Genomic DNA, 20,020 nt, shown 5'->3' on the forward strand with positions numbered 1-20,020 from the left:
TTGTGCACTTAGTTGCACTTTCAAACAAGAAACTACAGTACATTGAGGATTACTTTCTTTTAAGATGCAAAGTGTTGTACAACATAGGTAAACAAGTCTATCTGCATTATTATTTTTAGGCAATGAAAACTGATTGCTTTTTAAATAAATGTACAGTCCTTTGTCTTTAAAATGTGTGTTTTTTTAAATAATTACACTATAACTAAACATGTAACTGACCAAACATTATTAGCAAAAACATACATATAGTGCTTCCAGCATTGATAGAACTAATCATAGGGCTATTAAAAAAAAAATTGGACCTACCTATTACTTATCTCAACAGTTAATCTCCAAATTTATGAGACCTGCTAATATGGCACACAGTAGCAGTCTTCTATTGTCAAGGAACCAAACTTTTCTTTCTTTAGTTGCACTAAAAGCTAGGAAGTAAAATTCTTTTAACAGCATTACTTCAACTTAAAATTAAGGTTTCTTTAATTTAATCTGCATTAGTATGTACTTCAAAGAAGGAAGAATAGAGGGTGGGGGGAATTAGCAGGAGTGGGAAAGTATGAGACTATGTCTAGGCTACAGAGCCTCTGTTGGCATAGCTATGCCAGTATAGCCCCCCTGTGTAGACGAAGCCTACGCTGACAGAAGGAGTCTGAGCAGGAAAGCCAGGTACCTGTCAGTGCAAACTGCTGAAAGGAGCAGGCAATATGGGATTGAGGGAGATACTGAGCTGGGAAGGAATAGCTGGAGGATGGTGGAAATGGGTATAAGAATCCATGAGGAGATGGTTAAGTAAAAGAAATATTAGAAAGGAAATATTAGATGCTCAAGGAATGCAGGATCAGACCTATGTGGAGCTACGTGAATAATTCCCAACACAGGATTTATCTGATAAATGTAGCCTTTTTCCCCTCCCTGTGGAATAACCATGAATGGATTATGGTTTCATTCAATGTATTAGGTGAACAACTTTTGGAATTATTTACTATATGAATTGATCACAAATATATGAAATTTAAGCTGTGTGGCCATATATCTATCTTGTTTCTGTTCCCTGACTGCAGAAGGGCCTCATCCAATATCACTGACGTGAACAGAAAGTTTCCTATCTATTTAAAAAGGCATTGAATCTGACCGAAAGGCACCATCTGGCAATGAGTTCTTAGCACGCACAGGGGTCCATCTGTCTAGAGCTCATTGCAGGATCAGTACCTTAGTGCAAAAGCTCTTTGAGCATAAATACTTGAACTTATAATTCAGTTTACTTTCCAATTTCTTCCTCCAGATGCTTGGGCTCAATTTCTTGAACATTCATGGAATCTGAATGCAAAAGAGGGACAAACATGGCAGAAACAAATGTTAAATTGTGAACAAACATTTGAAACAAAAGTTTTTCACCATTTGCCAAGCTCCATCCTTATAAAATTAATATAAGTGTGTTTTTTCCCCTCACCAAAGGCCTTGCACAATCCAGATTTACATAACCTTAGTCTTGAGCTTGTCACCTTTATTGATGTTAAACATGTTACATGAGCAGCTGCTGGAAAGGGCATTCAGGAAGTCATGATCTGTGTGTGCCCCTACTGAAAATGTAAAAATATGGTATGATTTGTTTTTCTTCTATCTGAAATAATATCTGAATCACATTTCAACTTCAATGCTATACCATGAATAATTTTGTCCATTTAAAGAATTTGTCATATTAACTTTAAATGCTAGGACATGTTAAAATGGCAGAAATACAAACTTTGCCTTTCTTCGTAAAATACATATGTGTAACAGGGTGGCTGGCCTCTTTAAGGCTGGAGGTCCTGAGGTTAGTCAACCCTGTTTATTAAAGAACACCTGGTTTGGATCAGGTGACTTCCTATAAAGAGAGGGGGAAACTCAGGAAATTGTAGAAAGTGAGTAAGGTGCCTGCAGAGAAGATCCTGATATCAGGGGAGTTTGGAGACCAGAGCCCAGTGAGAGGAGGCTCCTGTGGGAAATCCTGACTGGGTTTGGGTCTGGAGGCTGAGCTCCAGCTGGGAGGACTGGCTGTGAGAACAGAATAGGACAGAAGACTACCTCTGTTTGTGATAGAAGATGCTCAGCCCTTGTATTTTGAGACCCTGAAGATAGTTTTGAACTGTTTCTTCTGTTAAACCAGCCCCAGGTAGGAGTGGTGTTAACACAGAAAAAAGCCTGTGTGCAGTTCTTATGGGGCTGAGAGTGGGGGGAGAGAGACAGGGTGCTGTAGAGTGACCTCTGGCCATGATTAGGTGCTCCATATGAAGCAGCCTTGCTACTATGAGTGTCTCTTGCAAAATCAGGGTCTAATTTTGTAAAGACATGCCTACACATGTTTAATTTTAATGCTTGCGAGTAGACCCACTGACTGCTTGAACTAGCCTTTTGCACCCAAATACATCACCTTTTTCATAAATCATGTTAGTACTACAGTACATTCACCAATTTAAAAACTGTACCTCTTGATTGGATAATTTTGAGTTTCTACAATTTGAGATTCCTTTTTAAACAGGCTGATTTTATGCTAGTTAGACCAGAAAGGTGGTATTGTATTCAGCACCTTTTTATTATGATATTGGCAGGGCTTTGAAGCGGAGCCTGGAGCTGGAGCGCGGAGCAGCTCTGGAGCAGTGGAGCTGCAGGTTTTTGCCTGGAGCACAGCTCCAAAGCCTTGGTTATTGGTATGTTGTCCAGTCCTGTGCATCATTCCATTCTATTTCATACCTGAAATGAAGTGGCAATTTATCTGCAGCTGGTCCTAAAATGAATTCTTCATCCTTGTTGTAATTTGTTCATTCATTAACACTGTGAACCTCACTTTCACATACTGATCACTTTATGCTTTCATTGTACACATTGATAAACGCTATAAAATAAATTAGAGAGGATTCTAAAAATAAGGGTGAGGTTGTAATAGGAAGACAAAAAACTCTATCATGCCCTGGCAAGTTGAACCAAAGCTAGCATAAGTTTAGAACTAGGCTTAGAACTGTCATGTAAAAGTAGCATTTTCTACACAACTAGCAACGCTTTACTGTAACATAACCCATAAAAACATTTTGTTCAGGGGTTTTTGCTTGTTAAATGCCATAAAGCTGTCTGTTACTTTTCTTGAGATTATACTGAATGGAATTGTCTCAGCTATTCAGAGTTCAGGAACATTACATGATTTCTGGCCAACAACTCTCTGGTTTTACATGAGCTATAGGGGGCTTATAGGATCTGATCTGCATAATTACTATGCCCTTATCTCTTAATAACTGTACAGCATGCAGATCTGTGCTCTGATTGGATGAGAGCTATTAGTAGGCAATTGGAAGGCAAGGACTTGCATAATACCCTTACAATTATTTTGACTGCATATTGAGCTATTGTTTTTTAACTATGATTAGAGTACTGCTTGTACATGAAGAGCATAGAAAACATACAGCCTCAGCCCCAGTCAGGAAAAGTGACTCTATATGGGTGGACACCTACATACATTCACATATACATTGACTCCATTGGAGTGGCATGTGACTGTAACAGGTGGACTATGTGGAGTGATTCACAGGGCCTTAAATCCATTACATAGCAGTAAATTGTCTTGCTAAACAAGTGAAAAAGATTGGAATAAAAATGAAATCCAGAGGTTCCCCAGTGTTAAATTATTATATATGTAGGGTCCATTAAGTTTTCTTAGCGTTTATATAAATGCAGCTTTCCTTTGGGTGGGATGTATTTGCAGGGAACAAAAACTGGAAGCCTGGTTTTAAAAAATGCGGTAGGAAATACAAAAAGTAATGGATCATTAAAAGTTGTTTACACAGAGATTTGCAGCTTGCATAGTTTCATAATAAAAACCAATATCTTCATTTTACTGGTATTTTTTTGTATTTGGAAAGTCTCTTCTCACTGTTAGAATTCAGAACATGTTAGTCTAAAGTTCTCATGGGAATAAATCAGTACTTATTCAAATTACATTAGTCCTTCAGTTCAGCCTGAGTTGTGGATTACATTTATCTCCTTTGCTGGTTTTGACTCCTCCTAAAAGTTATATTCATCACTATGACAGGATCTCATTTTAACAGGGTAGAAAAATGCTGTTGCAGAATTATGGTTCTGAAATGTTGTCTCAGTCCAAATGCTCAGGGTAACTACCTAGGTAGCTATGATCAAATTTAGAAATAATACATTCAAGTCACTTTCTGTATTAGTACAATCACGGCTCAGTGTTGTACAGAAAATGACTATCAAAACAGCCCTTTCCCCAGACAGGTTCCAATCTAAAAGACAGACCAGGAACATCAGAATGCCCTAGGAGACTCAGAAGGGAGAAGTTAATTTGTATAATTATTCCTCCCTTTCTTAAGGACTGATCCCCATTAAAGTTGGTGGAAGGGCTCCTGTTGATGTTTGATAATGAGGCTTCTAAATCATATAGGCACTCATAAAAAATTTACCTCCACTCACCATAGTTTGGTTTTTTTATTTTCACTAGAAATCATACAAGACTAGGTTAGACTCCAGTCTTTTTTGTCTCAGTTCTGATCACTGACCTTTATTTGAGTTTGCTTGCTGAGGCTAGTCTGGACATTCACAAAATTGAGGCCATATATTTTAATCCTATTCTCTTAACCCCCTTTTTTACACAAAGGGATTTGTAACTTAATACCATATTGGCTAATTAATACAATCTAATGACTTTTTCCCTCTTAATGTTTTTAATAATTTTCAACATATACATAATCAGCAAGTTAAATATAGTTACTCCCTGCTATGAAACATTGGGGGTCCCTAAGATCAATAAGGCTAGTTTTACGTGTTTCAAAAAATACACTTGCCTTTTTTAACTTATGCGTATTCTTAATAACAATTAAACAATGCTTTATTTTCATTTAAAAAAATATTAAATGCAAGTGTTGCCATCTGAGTATATACAAACATATCCAACTTCCTGATGGATTTGGTCTGGATATACTAGGGGATTCTACACTGTGAGCATTCATACTGAAAAGAGATATGACCCATCAAGTATACAAGTCAATGATTGCACCTCTTGTGGAAAACTATTTCCTGTTGGCAATCCTTAGCCAACTGTACATCTTGCTAGTTCAGTCACTTCTATCTTGAACACTATCATAGACAGATGTATTATTGCCCTTGGATAAAGTTATTAAGCCTTGATGCTCATTGCTAATTCTAAAATCCTTTCACATTAGTTCTTATGTTTTAAGATTATTCAGGACTGAGTGGGTTTTATCAGATTTTTGCATTTTGGAATTGTTTAAAATCCTCAAACAATAGATAATAGGTTTCTTAACCAGGTTGTTTTTAATAAAAGCAAGTCTTTGCAATTAGAGGCTCTATGGCTGTTGGAACAATACACTGGAAAAAGAGTTGCAGCATTCAACAAAGAGCAGTGTTCTAAATAATCCTCCCTACCCAGATGACATTATCTGCTGATAGCTGTAAAACATTCCGCTATTTTCTGACAATGAAGAGCGTGCCACTTGATAAGTGAATAGAAAGAGCTTGAGAACACATCATACTAACTGGTTAGGTTATTGAGAATGAACTGAGTAATAGTTTGTTTTTTGACATGTTAAAGGCACAGGGTGTTATAAATGGGTCTAGTAAATTTGAGGACTAGTTTAGTCAGGTTGTCCTTACGTTTAGGTATGCTCCATATAAATATTTCCACTATTTGGATATTGGCTCGTAATACTAGTTGTGGTCCAGTAGTAGTAATAGAACTAGGGTGACCAGATGTCTCGATTTTTTTTTTTTTAATAGGGACAGTCCTGATTTTTGGGTCTTTTTCTTATATAGGCTCCTATTACCCCCTCGCCCCCTTCCCAGTTTTTCCACACTTGCTGTCTAGTCACCCTAAATAGAACACACAGTTCTGAAAAACTGAAGACTTTTTGGTTTTGAGAATCATTTACAATGTGTTATCATATTTGCAAATATATCTGGTATTTGAAAATATTTAATGACTATCTCAAACAAAAGAATGGTGTTCTGTGGATTACTCCCAGGTATCCAAATTAAATGATCACCCAAATCATATGTTTTAGTTTCAGATTACTGACATTTTTAATTGGAGATAGAAAATGAATAGCCAATGGATTTCCAGTTCAGATTTGTGAGACTTTCAGGATTCAGAAACATTTTCATAAATACCTGGAGGTCATTTGGGTATTCACAGACAGGGTTTCATAATGTGTAGGGGAATGTTGTAATTAATTTGTGATCCCAGAAAGAGCTGCAAAATGAATGAGATGTTTATTCACAGATATATTTGAAAATCTGTGTTTTCACTGTTCTAGTTGAGATTGTCCTAAAATTGGTTTTGGGGGAAAACTGAGGATGAGTAATTGAAGCTTTTTAAGGAAAGAAAATCAGGAGTCAGACCACAAGAAAACAGACTCTCTCTTTTTAGAAAAGCCTCCAAAAACAGTTTGTTTTGGCAGGGAACAACAGTGATGTAGGTAATGAGATTGCATTAAAGTTAAAACACTCTGAAGGGCCTCCAATTAATTTGTGTTTTTATTGACACATTCCAGATTTGTGGTGGTCATGGCACTGGCTCTGAAAGTGGCTCTGATTATTTGGCAGATGTGATGTGGATCTAATCTGAGATTTAAAACATTGGCAAGTTTTAATTTGAGCAGCAATCCAAGCATCTAAAACGAATGCAAAACAAGGGCACAACAAACATGCTTTAACTGGTAACTGGCTTGTAGCCTCGAGGAGAAAAACCTATATTTTGTTCAGAGAACTACATCTACCCTGAACACCACTTTCAGCAGTGTGTACAATATGTGTAGCTACATGCCACAGTGAAAAGCAAGCTGCATCCACTCATGTCAGTTAATGGCTCCTCTCCCCTGCTGGAGCCTTTCCCCACTGCCTCTCCCCTGCCAGAGCCTTTCCCTGCACTGGGAAAGGTTCTGGCAGCAGGACACTGTACAACTAAAAATAGCAGTGCAGATGGGTGAGTGGAGAGCAGTGTAAGGTACATACTCACACACTTCAGCTGTGTCTGTAGTCTACTCACCTGAGCCATACCTCACTGACTACACTGCTACTTAAACTCATGATGGGGGGTTACTCTGCATGCCACCAAAAGAAGCATGCAGTGTAGATGTAGCCCTACCATGGTGGCCATGCATTCTGCATAAACAGAGATGCAGTTTAAAGAAGGTGGTAAAGATTACAATGAACTTTAGTGTGTACAAGAACTAGAGTGCAGTAGAATTTTATCAAAGAAGTCTAGTAACAGAGACTTAAAGCCAAGGAACACTGCAGTCTACTGCTGTCTCAAAAGTGCTGCCCGCTACAGTGAGATAATGTGAAGCAAACGCAATGGAAAAACTCGGGTGTGTTCATTAGCATTAATGGTTGATGGCTTTTCTATTCTAATTGCCATTGACTTCAATGGAGGTACTCTGATTTTTAGCAGCTAAGGATCTGGTCCAGAGAACTGAACATTCTAACTGTCCTTTAAAAAATCCATACTTAAAAAAAAATTATAAATAATGGAGGAAAGATTGTTCCTGTGTTTCATTCTGATAAAATCCGATTTCATTATTTTAATTGGAAACATTCTGCATGTTTCCAATTCAAATAGGCACTCTCATACGCTCTCACATTATACAGCATGGCAAACAGTTATAGTGGGTGGCAAAATACAAAGCAGTATAATAATGGGGGCAAACTTGGACAGCTGCTCTTTCTTGGGATTGAGCCGTAAGCTTTTAAATGGTCACCAAAAATAGCTTTAAGGTTGTTGACATCCCTGGTAAAAACAAAATATTTGTCTTTTGTAATGTGTAGTATGGTGTTTCTATCATTTAATAAATGCAGTCCTAGGCCCAAACCCAGAAGCCCTTAAACATTTGTTATTAAACCCTTACTCAAGCAAAACTCCTGTGAGGCCAAAGCCCAAAGATCTTACTGATAGTTATATGGTGGGTTTCCCCCTGGGATACCACCTGATGTATTGGGGGTACCACTGAGCCTGCCTGTTCCACCAGCCTGGGCTCCCTTACGCTGTCCTGCTGAGCCAGGCCCTCAAGCCTCCAGCACACACACACAGGTAGGGACACACCCAGCTGCAGAAAGACAGACACTGAAATCAGCGCTGCATGGGAAGACTTCAGCTAGGGAATTGCCCAGCATTCCAGTGCATATCTCCTCTGAAGTGTAAACCCCAAATTGCATCATCTTGTGCAGCACAGAGAACTATGCAGTGTAAGCTCATGAAATTCTCCCCCTCACTCATTGTGGAGGAAGATATGCATAGCTTTTGCCCCCACCCCCAGTTATGAATTCCACAAACTGGTTTTAGAGAACAAAAAAAACTTAGATTTTAAGTGATTATAAGGGCTAGGAAACAGATCAAAGCAGATTACCTATCAAATGAAACAAACACACAAACCAAGCATAAGATACTAAAGAAACTGGTTACAAGTAGCAATTTCTCACCCTAATTGTTGTTTCAGGCAGATTGCAATGGTTCTTGAAGGCAAGCTGCTCTTGCTTGCAGCTTAAAACTCCCGGTATTTCTTTCACAGGCCAGACGCCTTTCCAGCCTCGGCTCAGCTCTTTTGTCCCTGTCCCCCCCCCCCATGTCTTTGTTTCTTAAATGTTTCCAGCAGTCATCCTGGGCAGGGATTCAGTGAAGAATGACCTCTCTTTATGTCACCCCCCTGCCTTAAATAGGTTTTACATATGGTGGGAATCCATTTTTTTTTTTTCCCCAGTGTGGTTACCCCCCCACCAGTGGAAAAATACTGGTATTCTATCATGGAGTCAATTACGAAGTGACTTTATCACATTATCCTGCAGTATCAAAGCAGCCATGAGTCAGAGGCTCTTTGTAGCATCCCAGGAAAGCTTCTCAGGAAGGTGGGAGATTAGCTTCTTCAAAGACCTGTTCTCCCTAATGGTCCATTGACTTGTTCCCAGCTAGCAGCCAGACTAATTGCATTTTTGTCTTGTGGGCGTTCCCCAGGTGTAAACACTTTTGTAGTACAGATGTAGAATCAATATTCCCAACTTTAGATACCAAAATGACACATGCATACAAATAGGATAATCCTATTCAGAAAAGCCATCAACCTTTCCAATGATACCTCACATGACCTATCATGCACAAAATACATTGATTGTGTCATAATCATAATGTAATCACAATATTACTATGAAAAATATGGGAAGCCGTGTCACAGGTTGTATTTTTTTCCTCATTCATGTGCTGATAACTCATATAAAGTCCAATGGTAGAGATGGTTGGAAAATGGTTTCCCCCCTACCCCACCCCTCCAGAAAATTTCAATTTTCTAGTGAAATATCAAAAACTGAAATATTTTCAACCAAAAAAACCCAGTATTTTTTTTATTCAAAATGGTTCTACAGTCCCTCATGGGAATTGTAGTTCAGGTGTCTCCCATTCTCTTTTATGGGCTAGCTCTGTGGCTAGACTACATTTCCCATGAAGCGCACACCCCACCCCCACCCCCACCCCCTTGTGAGGGGAGTGTGACCATCATAGCCATTCCTGGCAATGGTGCATCATGAGATATATAAAACACAGCCAGGCCACTCAGCCCATAGATGAGTGGGAGCATACGGGACTTGAACTACAATTCCCTGGTGAATAGGCATTTAACAGGTGTAGTTGAGGAGGGACTTGTCCTTAAGCGACTATGTGCAAATCAGCTCACCACCCCTGCTTCAAACAGAGCCTGTTTCTCTGCCTCAAGTGAGGCACGCAGTGAAGTTAATGGGAGATTTAAATGCATAAACAGAGTAAAATCTGGCTCAAATAAGTATTAAAATACTTCTCTACATCTTAAGGGGGGGTGAGATTTAATTAATGTTTGTACAGTGCTCACTGTTTAAAGTAGTGTTTTATAAAGTATCTTAAATTCCTACTCGTAGATTCTAAGGTGTATTTTAAAATATCTAAAATTATTTCTAGTGAAGTAGTTTATATTTCAATGTACCCCCACACCATTCGCTTGTGTTTATATTATTGAGGAAACCTCTTCTTCCAACCTAGTGCTATAAGTGCTAGCTTCTTCCAACCTAGACCCACAATAATATATCCATTGTTTCCTCAGGGAATAAAAAGAATAAAATTGAATGGTGCTCATAACTGGGGCATTTAGCAAATTCTTTTGGTAACAGTAAAGATGAGCAATCTAATGGAACTTCCTTTTGCATCAAGGAAGCTATTGCATTGCTCATCATACTTAGTACTGTCCTAAACCTATTGTTGGATTTTTGGAATGATAGTTATTTGAGAACAATTGTAGTCAGTGCATGGCTGATTAACTTTGGAAAAATAGAACTGAGACACATAATGTTAAAATTCCATACTTTGTTCTTATGAGGTGGATGGTACTTTCTACAAGAAATATCCTTAACAAGAATGCTTGTATACGTCGTCTTCAATAAAAAAAGCTTGATTTATTTTGATTCAGCAATAGTTATTTTTTTCCCCTCAGATACAAAAATGCAGAGTGGTATAATTATTTTGCTTTTTCAATCTCTTATAAACTTCCTTGGATACTGAAGACTTTGCCTACTTTGACAGAAAGACAGACAAATTGTTACAGCAAATCAAGACCGACCAAATGTGGTTGCTATGCATATAAGTACATGTAAGGGACTCCCACAATAGCTGTTTGCTATAGGCAATGTTTTATAGTCTTAATTATATCACCACTGGAAAATCAGTGGCTGTGTATCTAAATTCATTTGCACACATTGTTTTTCACCCTGAGGAATAATATGGTAAATAATTATATCTGAAAACTAAAACACTGAGATTTATGTCATGCCGGTGTGTGTTTGTTGTAAAATTGACTTCCAACAAGCAATCCAATATCTAGTAAAAGGCTCTGATCAGGCAGGGTTATAATGTCACCGAATGCTGCATTTATTAATAGCTGCAAGTATTTTTCTTCCTTAGTATTTAAGGGTATCGAAAAGCTTGTTAATGGGAATGGAAATGAACTACAAATGACTACGTATATATTGTAGTGGAATAATTCAGTAATTGCCATTGGTATTGAAACCAAGCAAAGAGAAATGTAAGAGGAAAACATCCCTAACCGTACATAGGAGTGTAGTTTCCCAAGTGAAGTAGTGGGAGCCCTATTGCTGAGCCATTTAAAACAAGATTTGATGAAGGAGGGAAGAATATAGGGACCAAACCTGCATTTGCACAGGGTTGGATAAAATGACCTAAAAAGTCTTTTCCATGTCTAATTTCTATTGATCAGATCTGGAAGTCCTTACTCAGATTCTGTAATCCTTATGCATGTTGAGTAGAAATTACTTTATATGTCTAGTCCCTTCCCTTATGGAAAAGTATTATAGAACATAGTGGGGATTAAACCATTATGGTGATAATGAAATATAATCTCTCACTGCCTTGTCACACTCTACTCTCTCCCTTGGCAAGAGTGAAAGCAAGCTAGGGGTGTCCAAAGAGTGACACATACTTCCCAGCCAATCATGGAGTGATAGATATGGCAATTTCCTGCAATATCTTTGGCAGATCTCACTGTATTAATTTTATATCTCATGGGCCAAGGATTGTATGTAATTCCATGGGGGAGGGGGATCACAGCCTTCCAGGAACCAAGAATGGGGGAGGTAGGAGGGAAGTGACTAGGCAAATTCATTCAGATTTTAATATCTCCCAGGAGGTATCACCCCATGGAGATACTTGCATATACTGATTCTCTAAGGACCAACAGACATAGAAAGGACTTCTGGATAAGTAGCCTCAGTTTAAACTAACTCAGGGCTTTCCTTCTGATCCAGAAAATGGACAGGACTTTCTATCCAAGGAAGGCCTCAATCCTCCTTGGGAAAGACTGGAAGGATGTGACCTACTCATGAAGGTGCTTCTTCTGAGCCAAAGCAGTTACAAATTTGTAACCACAGGCAAAAGCCCTTGTTGGAGTTGGGGTGAAAGTTATTTTTTATTGTTCTTAATGTTTTTCCCTGTACTGATTTCACCCGAAGAATAAATGTGCTTGCTTAGAACGAGCTGTGTATTAATTTGTACTTATGGGCAATTAAGCTGTTTATAGCCTGTCAGGTTCCTTTCCCACTCTGAACTCTAAGGTACAGATGTGGGGACCTGCATGAAAGACCCCCCCAAGCTTATTCTTACCAGCTTAGCTTAAAAACTTCCCCAGCGTACAAACTCTGCCTTGTCCTTGAACCCTATGCTGCCGCCACCACCAAGTGTTTTATAAACAAAGAACAGGGAAAGAGCCCACTTGGAGATGTTTTTCCCCCAAAATATCCCCCCAAGCCCTACACCCCCCTTTCCAGGGGAACGCTTGATAAGAATCCTCATCAAATTGTACAGGTGAACACAGACCCAAACCCTTGGATCTTAAGAACAATGAAAACGCAATCAGGTTCTTAAAAGAAGAATTTTAATGACAGAAAAAGTAAAAGAATCACCTCTGTAAAATCAGGATGGTAAATACCTTACAGGGTAATCAGATTCAAAACATAGAGAATCCCTCTAGGCAAAACCTTGCATTACAAAAAGACACAAACAGGAATATACATTTCCTCCAGCACAGCTTATTTTACAAGCCATTAAACAAAAGAAAATCTCTTGCATTTTCTAGCTAGATTACTTCCTAATGTTACAGGAGTTGTAAAGCTTGCATTCCTGATCTGTTCCTGGCAAAAGCATCACACAGACCGACCAAACCCTTTGTTCCCTGCCCCATCCAGATTTGAAAATCTTGTCCCCTCATTGGCCATTTTGGGTCAGGTGCCAGCAGGGTTACCTTAGCTTCTTAACCCTTTACAGGTGAAAGGGTTTTGCCTCTGGCCAGGAGAGATTTTATAGCACTGTATACAGAAAGGTGGTTACCCTTCCCTTTATATTTGACACAGCCTCTGAGGGGAAGACAAAACAGGCCCACTTGGGCTGTCTGACCTGCTGGGCAAATCATGTAGGCAGCATCTGTGCAGCCTGGGAAAATCCTAGCGAGGAGGGAAAGAGATGTGTGCCTCTGCCCAAGAGAGGGGACGGCTAGGGATCTGGAAGTCTGAGAGTGGGTGCCCTTGGTGCACCATAGAGGGGAAGATACAGATGCAGTTGCACTCAGCTGTGACACATGGTCCACCTTTGTCTTGGACAGTGTGATTGTTTGCCTGTTTTAGCTCCTCACTCTTCTTAGGCTGAAGCAGAGGACAGGTGGGCTAGTCTTTCTACCTCTTCAACACAGCAAGGGTTTCCTCCCCCCCCCCCCAAGTCATCCTGAGAGGAGTGAGATTGCTTTTTATAGAAATGTCTTTTGGGCCCAGTCCTGCTTCCACTTAAAATTATGTGAATGGGGTCAGGCCCTGGCTCAAGCACAGAGAGAAACGGTATGTTTAGCATATTTCCTCTTGGTATAACTTATCTAAGAACACCGTACCTGCTTTTTCTTTTATACTTCAACTGGCATAATTATTTCAGTAGAAGGGGGAAAAAAAACCCTCCAAACCTTGAGGTGGGGGACATACACTAGCTGTCTTGATACAAGCTGCTTTTTTCTTTGTATAAGGTCACAGATGCTATAGCTGTCTGAGTGTAGGAAATCAGATTTGCATCTTATTATAGCTCACTCTGACAAATGTTAGTTGGTAGGATTAGCTTCCATTGTTGGGCTCTGATTTTATTTTAAAAGTGTAAAGTCAAAGAGTCCTCAGCCTATAATGTTTTGTCTCTTGCAGTATTTGGAAGATTGCTTAGTGATGGCAGTAAATTCCCAAATAAACCACAGGAAAGACATAAGGTAAGAAACCTACTTCAGCCTCCATGGTATCACTGTAAAATCTTAAGAATTCTGCAGACTCCATTGAAAGGGTGAAGATGAATTGTAAAGCACTTTCCCCCCCTTTCCACTGTTCTGATCAGGATAGTTGTCATGTCTGAACTTTAACCATGAGATAAACTGTTTCTGTGAATGGTAATTTATTTCCTACTATTTGGCATGAGCAATTGTTAATGTATCAGGAGGCCAACAGAGATGGATTGCCTTTATGAAATGTTTATAATACCAGTTGCAGGGAAGTGATCATTAGATTTGCATATGCAAAAGTACAAAGTCCATCTGATATGAAAGTTGGTCACAAATGGTTAGCTTTCAAAACCAAAGCAATTTTTAATTCAGTGTTTTGGGACTACTGCATGTATTAGGACTTTCATCAACATTACTGGAGATAAATTTAATTCAGAGTTCTTGGTCCTCCAGTTTCAAGAGAAGGCAGGGTATGTAATAGTAGGACATTGATAAAATGAGGGACTTCTGAGAATGAGGTCATTCTTTGGTTCTCTGCTAAAGTACTTGGTGTCTGGTGTCTCTGTATTTACACTAAAATTACCACATTAAGTTACAGGGCCCAGATCACATATAAACATAATTTACCTTTTAATCTATTTGCCATATTGGTGCTACTTGTGGATGGATTTTTGTTACGCATCCTTGCAACAGTTAGAGTTGTTGTCAAATGAGGACAAGTCGGCATATGTTCCCAGAACTGGACTTGGAGGTCCAAGAAAGAATGTAGAGCTTGCATGGTCCTATTCGGTTTCTCTGATTGCTGTTAACCTGTTCAGTGTCTTTCCTTTTCATTGCAAGCAACAGTGAGGTTGAACAGGTCTTTTCAAGCCAGGAGAAGCAGCTGACAAGCTCCATCCAGACATCAGTAAAACTCTGGCTGCAGCTTGGGTGATAATGGAACAATGTCTTCAAAACCCCATATATAAAAGATAGACAAATGAATGGTCCTAATAGAAATTAGCCTATGAAAATGTTGCTCTGCTGCTGTGTTACTACTTTACCAAAGTTCTCTAGGAAGCACTAGTCACCCGCTTATTCTTCAGCAAACATCCGCAGTGCCTCTGCTGTCCTCTCAGCAGCAGGAACTTGAGGGGTGGCTTACTCATGCTAGCACGCTTTCCGAAAAATAATAAATGTAAATAGGACACCTACTTGTGTTTGTAAACATTATTGTGATGAGCCGAGCAGTGCACTCGCTTGTCGAGACATGCCTGCTCTCTAGTCGAGGTGAGGGGACAGGAGCCCAGCATTGCAAAATCAGAGTGAGCAGGTGGCAGAAGTGTAATGAGTCTGGAGAATTTGGAAGCCAGGAGGAAGCCAGTTCTGAAATGTAATGAGAAAAGAAGAAAGTGAAGAGATGATAAGATAGTTACATGTTCCTGCAGATTACTTGGTAAAATGCATAGTGGGACCAAGAGTAATTACTATGTAAGCCACCCTGGTTTTAAAGGAGAGAGAGAGAGAGAATAACTATAAATTAACTGCCATGATTATACAAATTAAATAGAGGAAACTGCCACTACCTAATATTTACTATGTAATCAAATGACAAGAGTTACTATGAAGTGTGCTGAAGTGGAGGAGGAACATGACATCCATGCTTTGTAGCTTTGAGCGTTGCCAAACTAACACTTACAGTAAAGTGTAAGCAAGGGAAATTGAACTTCTTGGACTCAGGAATGATTTTCAGAATGCATGAGGGATCAATCTAAAATTTAGACTAAGCTTAAAATTCTCTTACTTAAATGATGAGTGAATACAAGCCAAGTAAGAGACACAATAACTAAGCTGTAAAAGGCCCCATTTTATCCTTCGCTAAGAGTGCCCGGTTCCAAGTCCTACCCCTGGATGAGATGTGCAGCTTCTATTCCAAATGCTGTTGAGTGGGCAAATGTGGCTCCTATCTGAAATTCAGCTTTCAGAGAAGCCTGTTGCTTAGCACTTACTGGACAGTATTTAGCTTTTTGGGTGGAACAGTATGAACTTCTTTCACTTCTCTCTCTCCCCCAGTAAGATTTCTTATGTTTTTCTTCTTTAAAACCAAATTTTGCTTTTGAGTGAATCCATATCTGCAATAAAATTAGCAGAAGAAAACTGTTAACTCACAATACAAATTACTATGCAAATCATTACAATTACACTTGGACCTGCTAAGCATTTGACTATGTAATCTGTAGGAACATGTATCCATCATGTTATCCCCATCACTTTTTTGTCTAAGCCCTTATTGAAGTCAACAAGAGTCCACATAGTTGCAGAGGTCTGTCTGCACAGAGGTGCTTTCAGGATCAAGACCTTTTGATTGTAAGCTTCTTACCATGTATTGTACAGCAGTTAACACAATGGTCTTGATTGCAACTAGGTGCTGCAGCAATATAAATAGTCTTAATTACTAATGATCATCTTGACTTGCTTCCTATGAATTGCCCTGTATATGTCAAAGTAACAATTAAAGGCAACATCACCAATAAATGATTGATAAAAATCTTCATGTATGATGTATCATGATGTGCAAGTATACATTTTAAAGTGTTTAGTAGTTAATCATATAGCAATCTATTGCTAAGCTTTTATAACCTGAAATATTTGCCACAGTTTGATTGGATGACAGCATCTCAACATATAGGAGGGAGAACTGTTCATGTCATAATGCCACTTGGGAAATAGAATAGTCAAGTTGCTGAGGTTCAAATTCAGTCCTCCACAAAAGTTTCCAGTGAACAAAAGCCCTTATTCCAAAAATATTAACACCTTGAAGCAAGTCAAGAGAAAATCTATTACTGAACTGGGCTTTCAAACCGTTGTTTCAATAAATAGTTAATGAAAAGCTGAGAACCAAAATAAATCATACATAAATAGAAGCATGTTTGTGTTTTTTGTTTTTCGTTTTTTCTCAATTTATAGCAGAGGGTTTCCACTGGGAATATGCACCTCAGTTTTGGGGAGAGAGGGATGAATTCACAGATGTATTTGCATATGCTTCAGATACCAGATTACAACTCCCTTGCTGTCAGACTCCACTTTCTGGAAAGCACCAGGCAGACCCTATATTTTATTTGAGCCCATTTTTGAAATGGCTCATTTGTGGAAAGAGAACCCCAAAGGGAAAATATACACTTTTTTTTCTTTGTAAAGATGGAGGAAATAGCTAAATTTCCAAGCAGAAGTGGGACACTGGGAAAACCAGACCTTTCTCATGGGAACAGCTTCTGACTGAGGTACAGTGCTCTTCTCTATCAATATCTTGAGAAAGCATCACTCCCATTCCTACGTGAGAGGCATCCATTTGTAACATGAACCTCTTGTGAAGTTGGTATGTGTGAGCACTGGCCCTTGGCTCAGTTTCTCTTTTAGCTCCCGGCATACCTTATAGCAGGCCGTAGACCACTTGATCTTTTTTGGGTTGGGTCCTTTATTGGGTCAGTCGGGGGCACTGCAATAGTGGCAATATTGGGCACAAAGCATCTCTTGTACCTGCAAGGCCTAGGAAGCGAAACCAGCTTTTTTTGTGGATGGTATAGAGCATTGTTCTAGGGCCTGTACTTTGCTGACTAAGTGGCCTTAGACTCCCTCTCCCAGCTCAATAGCCCAGGTATGTCACCTACTGGCTAGCCAGCTGTTATAGCCTCATTCTTGGTTCTGTTGGGATTGCAGCAAGTTTTCCCGAACAAATGCCCCTAGCCTGTCTAAATCCTCCTGCATGTGGATTATGTATTGGACCACGCTGGGCTTAAGGGGTGGCTGCTCCTTCCATGCCTCTTGGAGTAGGTCTAGCACCCCATGGGGTTCTCTCTCCTGTACAGAGACTCAAATGGTGAGAACCCCATGGAGGCTGGTGGCACCCAGAGGTGAAAGTAGGCCAGTCCGATACAGCATACCGGTAAGAGCCAGTATGCTGTGCCAGACCGGACTGGCTTCCCTGACAGTTAAAGGGCCCGGTGGTCCTGCTGCTGTGGGGAGCCCCAGGCCCTTTAAAGCACTGCCGGAACCCTGCCGCTGCTACAGGTAGTGACAACAGGGCTCTGGCGGGGATTTAAAGAGCCTGGGGCTCCGGCTGCTGCAGGGAGCTCTGGACCCTTTAAAGTGCCACTGGAGCTCTGGCTGCGGCAGCTGGAGCCTCGGGCCCTTTAATTCACCCCTGAGCCCCGGGGCTTCCAGCTGCCTCTGCTGCTGGTAGCTCCGGGGTGATTTAAAGGCCCCAGGGCTCCCAGCCAGAGCCCCGGGGCCTTTAAATCTCCTCTTCCAGTTGAGGCCACGCCCCCACTCAGGACTCCGGCGTACCGGTAAGTCCTTTAAGTTACTTTCACCTCTGGTGGCACCTCACAGATGGGAACAGCCAATCCCAACATTGCGGGTCCTTGGGGATGAACTTTCACAGCATCTCTTTTAGGGTTTTATTGAAGCACTTGACTGGCCCATCTGTCTGAGGGTATAAATAGACTGACATTGTTAAGAGGTCACATAGCTCCTTCATCTGTTTCAATGTCATGTTGATCCCCTGTGTGCTTAAGAACTCCCTCGTACCCTGACCTGGGTGAATAGCTTCAGCAACTCAGGGGCGATATGAGTGGCTGTGCTGACTTGAAGGGGGAAGGCCTTGGGGTACTGGGTGACATAGTCCACCAGTACTAGGATGAACTGGTACCCAGTCCTCATCTTCTCCAGTGGTCCTACCAGATCCATGGAAATTCTTTCGAGGAGGGTCACAACCACTGGGAAGGGGATAATCGTGGCTTTCAAGGGTTTGTGGGCCCAGTAAGTTGGTACTCGGGGTATGAAGTGCATTAGTTCATGACTTTGCTGTGTATCCCCAGCCATTAAAACCTAAGGGTTACCTGGTCGAGGGTCTTCTCTTTCCCTAAGTGCCTCTCCAGAGTACTGATATGCCAGCTGCAGCACCTGTTGTTGCAACTCCTTTGGGAGTAGGAGCTGGGGCTGTATTTCTCTTGTTTGGGCATCTTTGGCCATCCAGTGCAGCCTCTCCTCCCTTAACACACAATGGCACCATAGTTTCAGCAACAGCGGGTCTACCACTTCCCGGTTCACACTCGTGAGCTGCTCGTATGCCCGGCTCAGCATCATGTCCTCCTTCTGCTCACTTATTAAATTTAAATCAGCTGTCAGCAAGTCCCAGTCTTGAGTTCGGAGGGTGTTCTTCCTCCCCGGTGGTGGCTCCTATTGGAAGGTAACCTCTCTGGGGTCTTCTAGAGTTACATTTCCTGACCATGTACTCAGACTCAGGGGTTCCTCCCCAGGAGTCTTGTTCCCTGAGGGGGGTCATTACCCCAGGATTTTATAATCTCCTTAAATCTCCTTATCTTCCAAGTTTCAACCAAGAATCACTGGGTAAGCCAGTGCAGGGGCTACCCCAGCCTGCACTTTCCTTGAGTGCTTGCCTATCATGAGCTGCACTTCTCTTCTGTGGGATACAAGCATATATCTCCATGGACACATTGTAAATAGATGGTGTCTAGGTTATCTCCCAAACCGGCTACTTGCTCTTGGACCATTGTCTGGCTGCACTTGGGGTCTGTCAACACCAGCGTGGCCATCCTGTTTTCCTGCACAGGAATTACCATTTTGGCTGGCTCTTTCCTTCTGGCCTGGGTGTCTACTGGGCACACCTGCCTATTGGATGCTCCTGATGGAAATGCCTGGCCACCTGCATGCAAGCAGGGCCCAGCCAGGGTGCTCACCCTAGCCCTTACCAATGTTGGAGGTGGTGGGACATCCTTTTGGGTTCCCCCTTGGGGCTGGGTTTCTCCTTAGGGTTCTTGGCCTCCTGGGCCCCAAATCCCACACAAGCTGTGGTCAGATTGTCAGTCAGGGTCTAACCCTGATGCCCCCTCTGGTTAGTGGTTATAGTAAAATTTAAACTTTGACTCTATTCTCATTCTTTTGAAATGTACTGCTGCCTTTGAAGTTATGAATAGGATTGACTCTGTGTTGCCATATAAACCCTGTTTGCAACTTCTGCAAAATATTGTTCTATGATAGAACTTGGCATCCAACTCTGCCAAGGAACAGAATTGTCTCTTTTTAATCATTTGTCCTTGATTATACTTCTCCTCCTTTTGGTCTGTTCAGGATACTGGGTGAACTCTGAGCAGAACGTAGACCTAGGCTTAACAGTTTGAGGCCATCCTTATGCAAGG

The sequence above is a fragment of the Lepidochelys olivacea genome (assembly GCF_965140295.1).
Source record: "Lepidochelys olivacea isolate rLepOli2 genome assembly, chromosome: 4".
NCBI classification, from domain to species: Eukaryota; Metazoa; Chordata; order Testudines; family Cheloniidae; genus Lepidochelys; species Lepidochelys olivacea.